This window comes from Rattus norvegicus, chromosome 1 (genome assembly GCF_036323735.1).
Source record: "Rattus norvegicus strain BN/NHsdMcwi chromosome 1, GRCr8, whole genome shotgun sequence".
Lineage (NCBI taxonomy): Eukaryota > Metazoa > Chordata > Mammalia > Rodentia > Muridae > Rattus > Rattus norvegicus.
In genome coordinates this window covers 239,702,891-239,712,601 of record NC_086019.1, presented here as the reverse complement: position 1 = coordinate 239,712,601, position 9,711 = coordinate 239,702,891, and the positions used below count along the sequence as shown (strand labels likewise).

The following is a 9,711-nucleotide window of genomic DNA, read 5'->3' as shown; positions in this document are numbered from 1 at the left end:
CAACAGCTGAAGTAAACCCACTCTTGTCTGCTACATCTAGGAGGAACATGAAAACACACTCCATGAGCAGTTCTGTGTTTTGAAGAGACCAAGGTCTTAAGACTCTTGTCTTATTTTCTTGGAGTTTTCTCACAAGCACTGAGAATTCTCACACAACTACATTCCTGGACTGTATTCTGACATATTTTAACTAAAATTACGTGTTTCTGCTTCTGGTGAACCATGGAGTTGGCCTGGTTTAGCAGTCCTGAGAGGCACGCGTCATAGGTTTTTCAGGTTACAGCCCATGGCTCCTGGGGCACTGTGTGCCTTTCAGTTTCTGAGAAATCAAGGCAGTCCCTCAGTTAGTGAAGCATTCAGCCACCTTGAGATTCTCTGTGTTCCCTAGAAGTCAATGACGCATACAGAAGCTTGACTGGACAACTGGACATTAATCTTGTGTACCCTGTAGAGTTTGCCTGGCAATTACCATTGTATTGATCCTGGCAATTGCCATTATAGTCTGTTTCTGATAAAGGTATGCAAAGTCTGATTGTTTGCAATAAACTTGTCACAGCCTTGGTCTTGCTGGGATCCCTCCAGCCCATGCCAGGTCAAAGATTCTCACCAGCCCTATCAGGTAACCTTGGCCCAGTAAGTCAGCGCTGAAGCTGACATTTGCTTTTCTCCTCAAGCCTGGAGAATTTTTGAAGTCATGCGTTTACTCATATAGAGGTCTTAGGTCATCATTAACCTTTGATATCACCCACCTTCTCTTCATTGCTGAGAGATTATTGTTAGTCATTAGGTGGACCCTTCCAGGAGAAAGAGAAAGTTTTGCCTCGTTTTCAGTAATTAGAGCTCTGTCTAGTGACAATTTCTTTATGTGTTGGTGCCTGCAGAGAGAGAATCACAGCCCCTGGAGAATGCAGGAGCCCCAGCTACATTCCTGACAAGGTAGCAGGGTCTAGAACACCACTTCTAGTCCTCCATTGGAAATACCCAGGCAGAGCCAGTCCAGGCATTGCCTGTGCTTCCTGTTTCCTCTAGAGTTGCCTCTCTAACCCAAAAGAACAAAGCAGAGTGACTGGGTGGCATATTCCATTCGGATAGTACAGGGTTAGGCCGAGGGAAGCCCTCTTGCGGGATGCTCATTATTGTAGGATTACATGATCCAAGATCCAAGACAACCCAATCAAACTGGCTTCCGGGTTCTCCACTAGCCAATCATACCTCACTACTCTCTCAGCCGTCACCAGTCTCTCCCTGAGCCTGCTCCAGCCACCTCTCGTCCCTCTTTTTCCTGAAAGCAGACATACTTTTGTCTTTTGGGCTTCATGCTGGCAGGTCCTCTCTCTAGAACATTCCTTCTCTGGATCTGGGCAGCGTACCCCTTTGCCTCCTCTAAGGCTTGACTCCACGCCACTTTTAGAGATCACAAAGTCTTCCAAAGTCCATTTACCGTGGCCCGTCTTCCTACCACCCACCCACACCCGCCATGCCTAAAGTCCATCTCTTTGAGCACCCTCTCTCTAGGCTGCATCTCTGCAAGTGATAGAATGTTTGCCTCTTGTTCCCTGATGTTTCTTCTGGGCCCACAAAAGAGCCTGGCAGTCAATAACCTATACTATAGTCACTGTAGAATTAAGGGACTGGGAAAACTAAGGCTTGACTTGGTCCCCACCCTCAACACAGACATGCCCCTCACCAGAAAGCACTGCCAGGCTATCGCATCAGTTCTTATGCAGCCTTTCCTGCTCCCGACCACGGTGCCTGCTTGGTTGTCACACAGTAATCAGCATCTGTAACCCCCGGAGTCAGACACACCATGCAGGGAGCTCATCAAGGGTCAACGTTCTTTCTGTGGGCTTATTTCTATGCTTCTCCTGTCCACATCAGGAGAGGACAGCAAAGGCCCGAAGACAGCCAGGCCTTTCAGGATTTTCTGTTGTGGTCACTATTCTTAGTTGTCAACTTGTCTACATCTGGAATTAACTAACAGGAACACCTGTGAGGGACTTTTGCTTAGTTTGAAGTAGAAAGATTCACCTTTTTCCCCTCTTTTTCTCTTTCTTTCTTCCTTCCTTCCCTTCTTCCTTCCTTCCCTTCTTTCTTCCTTCCCTTCTTCCTTTCTTTCTTTCTTTATTCCTCCCTCCCTCCCTCCCTCCCTTCCTTCCTTCCTTCCCTCCTTCCTTCCTTTCTTTTTCTTTTTTTCCAAATACCCCTTTCTTGCAGACATTCCAGGCACAGGTACACAGAAGTAGCCATATGGCAGACTTTATACAGGGTGGATTAAGAGGCGGCTGGCACTCACCTCTCCCCCACCCCTACTTCCCCCAATACACAGCAGCTTAGAGATCAATCCCACTAGACCCTCCTGTGTGCTGTCCAGGACTGTGCTGGTGTAACCAGGCAACCTGTGGAGTATGCAGAATTCTTTACTCTACCCTCACAGTGCAAATTCTGGGCTTGGTTCTCGCTTGCACTTGCTATTTTGATAGCAGCTTTTATACTACCCAGAGGTGTCAGGATGAAAGGCTTTATTTGTACTGGCTAAGACCCGTGCCAGACTAAGAAACAGGGCAGAGACTGCCCTTGTGGTTAAGACTTCCTGGGACTTGAAGAGATTATAGGGTGTGCAGAAAGTAAGGAGATGGTGTATAAATGCCCTGCACACCCTGAGGGGAGAGCTAGAGCAAGTCTCCTTCACACTGATTCCTTCCACAGTGTGGAATTTATACTCCACCCAATGGCGCCTGTCTCTGATTTCTCAAGCAGGCAGTACAGCATCTCTTGCTTTTGCTTGGGGAAAATGAACTCTGAATGTCATCCTGACACTTTTGGGTATAGAGCAGTCCCCTCCATCAGGGACTTCAACCCAGAAGGTATAAACATGGGAAGCCATATTTGCCAAAACCTTTGTAGCTGCTACAGAATCATCTGTCCTGCTACTAGACCCAAATCTACAGAGCAGATGCCACAGGAGGGGTCAGACAGAGGTGACTGAAGAGCCTTCAGAACAAGAGAAGCTTCAGGCCAGCCCTGCTTTTCAAAGACCAGGTTGGGTGGAGAGAACTCTGCCCCAGCAGGCTTGAGAGCTTAGCTGGGTCTGCCACTTGAGTGAATTCACTTCTTATGCAGATAATGTGAAGGTGAGGCAGAAATAGGGGACAGTGGACCAGAATGGTTGACGCTCAGCCAAGTACTTAACTAATTTAAACTGTTGAGAAATGTTTGTGGCTTTATTGTATCATGGGGCATGGAAACATCTGAACAAATGGATATCTGGGCGGCTGCTGAGGCAGCTGCTTTCTCCTTCGCTTCTTTGGATTACCAGAGCAACCTGTCAGTAGATTCAAAACACAAACCGAAACAAAACCAAAACCTAACAATCTTTTGTGTTACTTAAGTCTTTCCAAGGCATGCGCTGGTACAACACAAACTTTTCCTGTCAGATGCAACTAGTCTAGCGTCCAAACATCAAGTTCAACACCGCAGTGACAGAAGCGCACTGCACCCTGCACCCTGCACCCTGCACCCTGTACCCTGCACCCACTCCCACCTCGACCCTGATCATTTGAGTATGACATTTGGAGCATCTGGAGGAGTGAGATAGGACTAGGAACTGGAGGGAGGAGGAAACATTGTATCTGTCAGGAGGAGGTTAGACAAAGTTGTGCAGGGCAAGCCTGAACGTGTTGTTGGTGGGAACCCAAGCTTCGTTAATGATCTTTGTTTGTTTCCAGTGGAAACCCGTGATGGGATCTTCATCAGCCTTGGGCTGCCCTACAACCATGCTGAAGATGCAGCTATCTGGTGAAGGCTGATGGTCCTGCGCCATGATACTATGCTGGATTTTATGGAACGGAAGGCTAGATAACTTCTCTACAGTGGCAGCTTCCCCTTGGAACAGCTGTCCTTCCCATGTAAGGCATGGTGAATCAATGTAGATTACACATAATTGGGTTCTGTTGTTATCAAATAACTGATAGTAATGCTGAATAAAGCTGGATCCAAGCTGCTCCCAAATTGGTTTGTCTCCCATCCTGGAGAGTAACCCACCTCACTGAGACCCGTGGGACTGGGGGCTGGGGGCTGGGGCTGGGGCTCTGGCGGCAGCAGCGGTGGCGATGGCAGCGATGACCCGACAAGGTCGAAAGATCCTCTTCTAATGTGGATGTTAGAGACGAGAAGGCATACCTTTAATCCAGATCTTTTGAGATGGCAAGACCTGCCTCTGATCTGGGCCATGCCTTCTGCTGCTAGTAAATCCACTCCTTCACTGGCATTTGAGCCTGACTGTTCTGGATTCCAGAGTATACTGAAGGCCAGCCAAGACATCTAGCCTGGTGGACTGAGCGCTAGTGGATTCTTGGACTTTCTGTTGGTAGGGACCATTGGTGGATTAGTTGGCAACCTTTAAGTCACTTCTAATCAATCCCCTTATATAATACAGTCTAAGTTTTGTTTCTCCAGAGAACCCTGACTAATACATTTGTTTTATCGGTCCCTGAAAACCGGCCCTGTGAAACAAGAAATCAAGCTCACCAGCTTTTTGTTCAAAGGGAAGATGAACCCTTTTCTTGTAACTTTGTTACTAATCACAGGAAAGAAAGAGAACTGAGATACAAACAAACAAACAAACAAACAAATAAAAACCAAACCAAACTAAACCAAACCAAAAAAATATTAATAAAAAGCCACAACTAACTAGGATTTCTTTTTGTTTGTTTGTTTGTTTTGTTTTTCACTATGTAGCACTAACTGTCCTGGAACTCACTATGTAGTCCAGGCTGGCCTTGAACTCATAGACATCTTCCTGCCTCTACTTCCTTAGTGCTGAGATGAAAGTCATATACCGTCATGCCTGGCTAACAAGAAATTTAAACAATTACAAAATCTTTCAAAAGTTTCATAGGTTTGGTTTTTTTTTTTTAATTTTTACTTCTTGACTGGAGAGAGAGAGTGAAAGAGAGAGGGAGAGAGAGTGATAGAGTGAGAGAGAGTTTGTATAAAATTGTCAACTTTCATCCTATACCCTATTTTAAGGGAAAAATTTTCAGAATTCCTCAACAAAATAGAATAGTAATAAAAAGATTTATTGAACAATTCTTATGTACTTAGCATCACAGTATAATGTGTTTTCAGAGGAATGGTCTCACGTAAGCCTCAGAATGCCTCAGTAAGGTCAATCATTGCCGTGCCACCTCACCCTCTACAACAGAAAATCAAGGTCCAGAGAAGTCCTTTGATGCTCAAGTTTGTCCTGCTAGCAAGTGAGAGCACTTTAGGCAACAACTAAAATTTCCAACTATTGTCGGGTGTTTTTAATACAGAGGAGAAGCTAAAACCCACTAGGAAAAATATCACTGGCTAATGCCTCAGAATAGCCAAGCTAAGAGGGAACAGAATTACCACTGGGCACCCCAAGAGACTAACGTGTCATGCTGCTCTCTCAGAGCTTCCTTTATGGTCAGTACTTGGTGATTGACATTGGATTAAACATGTGCTTCACTGAGTGATTCTAGTGTCGAGGAAACGAGCCTGGCCACTTTGAGGAAGAGGTAAATGAAAACCAAACATGGTTCTCACATCCGTATAATTCTTTGAAGTCAAATTTCAGCTAATATATGTTCACAAAAATTTGAAATACTTAAAACCTAAGGAGGGCATTGGGCAACTGCCTTTAATCCCAACACTAAGGAGACAGAGGCAGGAGGATCTCTGTGAGTATAAGGCTGGCCTGGTCTGTTACTAAATGCCAGGAAGGCCAGGCCTACACAGATAGACCTGGTCCCAAAAGCAAAACAAAACAAAAATAAATAAAATGCCCAAGACCTAGAAGCATGAATCTCACTTCTAGAAACGAACGTGATCAGAAGCACACAGATTATCACACACAGCAAAATTTATCAAAGTCTTATGTGCATGGTGACCAACAGGCAGGCATAGCATGAGGGATACACTAAATGTTTTGGGATATGTCGTTATACTTGGATACAGTAGTCATTCATTGTTTTTTGGTATGTCTTGACATTGGATACAGTAGTCATTCATAGTGTCCTTAGTTGTAAGCAGATGTTGCTATGATGGGGTCAGATTAGAAAAGCTGTTTGTAAAAAAAAAAAAAAAAAAAAAAAAGCTGTTTGTAATATACACCACTATGCCCTCTAGCATATGGAATAATATATAGGACACGGCTTACTTATGTTCTAGAGTAAAGCATAGGAATTAACGGTAGGGACCTAAGCAACCAGGCAGAATGTTCCAGATTATTACTGCTGGCGAGATGCCCAGCACTTTCCGTTCTCTCTTTTATCTATGTGTCTGTACTCTGCAATTTTCAGTCACATCCATATATCATTTTTTCTAATAAAAACATTATTGTAAAACAAAAAGAATGAATGTGCCCCCTTTCAGCCACATCCCTGAATTACCATGTTAAGTGCGGTCTGGCTGACTCCCTGTAATTTATCACTCTGTGTCAACCATGGACATTAGCCATGGGCTGCTCACTCTATTTCTGAATACTGGGAGGATTATGGTCCAGCCAGTGTTTTCACACGGGGGCTGAAGCAGGAGGTTGGCTCAGCAGACGCCAGACTCTCAGTGCTTCACGGTAATGACTTTTAATATTGACTGCCTTGGAGATAGATTCCTAGCGCCAGGCTAATAACATTTCTAAGAGTGCGTGAATGTCTTATTGATGATCCCAACTCCCTGAAAAACATACCTGGGAGAAGATTTTTTTTTTTTGAGAATTAAAAGAAAAGCATATTAAGTCCCCGATCTTGAGCACAATGGGGAGAGATTTTATGTGATGGAGAATCTTTTTAAAATAAAGATTAATAGTTTTTTCAGTTGTGCGTCTGCACATGTCTGTGCATGTGGGGTGTGTGTGTGTGTATGTGTGTGTGTTTTATCTGTCTGCTACAACAGGTGTGTGGAGATCAGAGGAGAACTTATCAATAGATAACATGAAATCATACTAAAATGTATATACATATGTATGTATGCAAATAAAAGGTCAACCCTAATATCTGTGGGATTTGCATCCATAGAGTTAATCAACTATAGGATAAAAATTTTTTTTAAAGAATTAGCATTCTAAGCAGAAGGTTTTATTATAACACTTTCAAACATCATCTTGCTTGGTCCTCTTTTGCTCTTTGCCCCCACCCTCCCCCTGTACCTCTTCCTGCTTCATTAGCCCCCTGTCAACTTCTTTTTCTCTCCCACGTATGACTGCTGTGGTTCAGGAGTCACCCCACAAACCACATGAACACCAATCTCAGTCAGACAGGGATGGATAATTTAAAACACACACCCTAAGACCAATCCACCAGAGCAACAGCTGAGACTAGAGAGTTGAAAGTGGCATGCTGGACATCTCTCAGGGTCAGCTTATAAAGGCTAAAATTGCAAAAACCACAATGAGCTCATACGCAGGTGCTGGAAGTGCTGCCCAGTGGTCGGCCCTGACTCAAGCCATTTCAAACATAACAGTGAATACTGTCCTTTAATTTGATAGGTCTTAAGTGAAGCTTATAGGCTGTGCAATTTCTTAAGATTAGCAAACCTCATAACATACAGAATATAACAGGGTATGTGGTCAGCATGACACTGCTCTGAGTCAGGTTACTTTTTCTGAGTTAACTACTGGCAAGCATATTACAGCAGCAGCCGGCGGCATGGAACAAAATGGCTACAGCTATGCTGGGGGATCAGACCTCAACATGATTTTACTCTTTTTCCTTTCATTGAGAATAGATTTATTTTCCTCACATAATATATCCTTATTTCTGCTTCCCTTCCCTCGTCTCCTGCCAGTTCCTCTCCTCCTCCGCTCCTATACAGATCAACTCCCTTTCTGTCTCCTTAGAAATCAAATAGCTTCTAAAGTATAATAATATAATATAATATAATGTAATGTAATAAAATATGATAAGATAAAACAGAAGCTTACACATTGAAATTGGACAAGACAAACACATAGAAGAAAAAGAGCCCAACAGAAGGCACAAGAAACAGATTTAGATGCAGAGATCCACTTATTGGCACACTCAGAAATCCCATTAAAAAAAACATTAAACTGGAAGCCATAATAAATGCACAAAGGACTTGTAGGGCAAATAGGGAAAGAAAATATACATAAATGAATATAAATAAAATAAAAGTAATAAGATTAAACTGTTTTTAAAAACGAAAAAGCCTGGCAAGATATTGACAATGTAAGATGAGACCTCCAAAGACACCATTGAATTCATTTTCTGTTGGCCGTTTACTGCTTCAGGTAGGGCATAGAGCCTACCTGAATTGGAAGTTTCAGGTTGTATCATGTGATGCAACCTCACATGATACCTGGTGTTTTCCTGAGGAAGACCCATGAGTGGACACATGATGTTTGGAAAAAATATAAACAGGACTCAACGGACAATGATGGGACTCTTGCATAGGTAGCCTTTCAATGCTTCATTGGTCTTGTGTCTTTGTCTACACTGATCTTTACTTCGTCGAGAGAGGCACAAGAGAAAACTTCTCCTGGCATCCCAGCTGGTCCTGGTTTCTCTCTCTGACTTGTGCCGATTGGGTGGAGGCCTGGCTGTTTCTGCTGGATAGTACCACCAATGCTGACTCCTGTTTGGTATTCTCACACTACAGAACTGGACTGCTGGTATCCTGACAAATGGAGATTGGACTCATCCAAAGAATTACATCTAAACAGGTCCACATGACCTTGTCCCATTTAACATCTTTTCTCCCCTACCTTTGGATGGTGGGCTAGAAAGGGTGGAGGGAGGGGTTCGAAGCATTTGACAACTCTTATCAGAAGTAGGTTGTTTTTTTTTTTTTTTTTAAATCTAAGCCCACACCTGCCCTTAAGAGTCATTTGTTTCCCCAGTGAGACTCCCTTGGAGGAAACTAAATTATCAATTGCAAGTGGTTATCAGTTGGAGATAGCTTTTGGCTTAGGGATGGGGACATGTGTCCATATCTCCTTTCAGCTCTAGGGCCTCATCTGGTACAGACCCACGCAGGGTCTATGTGTATCTACCATGCAAGGCCTTGGTTCTTTGGTGTCCTTCACCCTCTCTGGTTCTTACACCCTTGTCTGCCTCTTCTGCTGACAGGTTTGCTGAGCCATAAGGAAAGGGATTTTTGATGGAAACAACCCCATTTAGGGCTGAGTGTTTCCCTATCTCTCCCTCTCTGCATGTTGTCTGGCTGCGGGTCTCTGTATTTGTTCCCATCTGCTGCAGAGGAAGCGTCTCTGATGATCGCTGAGCAAAGCACTGATCTGCTTCCCTCACTGAGGTGCCCCTCTAAACTCCTGTGTTTCGTCTTTTCCATCTGTCTCCCTACCACAACTCCCCCAAACCTCCTTTTCCCTTCTTGTAGTCTGCTTTCCAGTTTCAGGACTTAATGCTCACCTTCATAAGCATCTAAGTTACAATTTACAAAGGAGAGAGAACATGCAGTATCGGTCTCCCCAAGATGCAAATGCTTCGTTTCATGTAATTCCAGATCCACCCATTTCCTGCAAATGTTTCCAACTTCCTTTTTCTTTATGGCTGAATTAAACTCCATTGCATACATGCATGATGTTTTTATTTATTCACTCTGGTGTCTTCGACATCTAGGCCAATTCTTTTCTCTTGCTATTGTAGATAGCACAGTAATGAGTATAAATGCACAAAGATTTCTTTGGAAGGACATAAGAATAGAACACCA

The 9,711-nt window shown here is 43.7% G+C and overlaps 1 pseudogene; it reads right to left on the bottom strand.

Annotated features, from left to right (window-relative positions):
- On the bottom strand, positions 2,195 to 4,059 carry Nutf2-ps1 (nuclear transport factor 2, pseudogene 1; annotated as a pseudogene).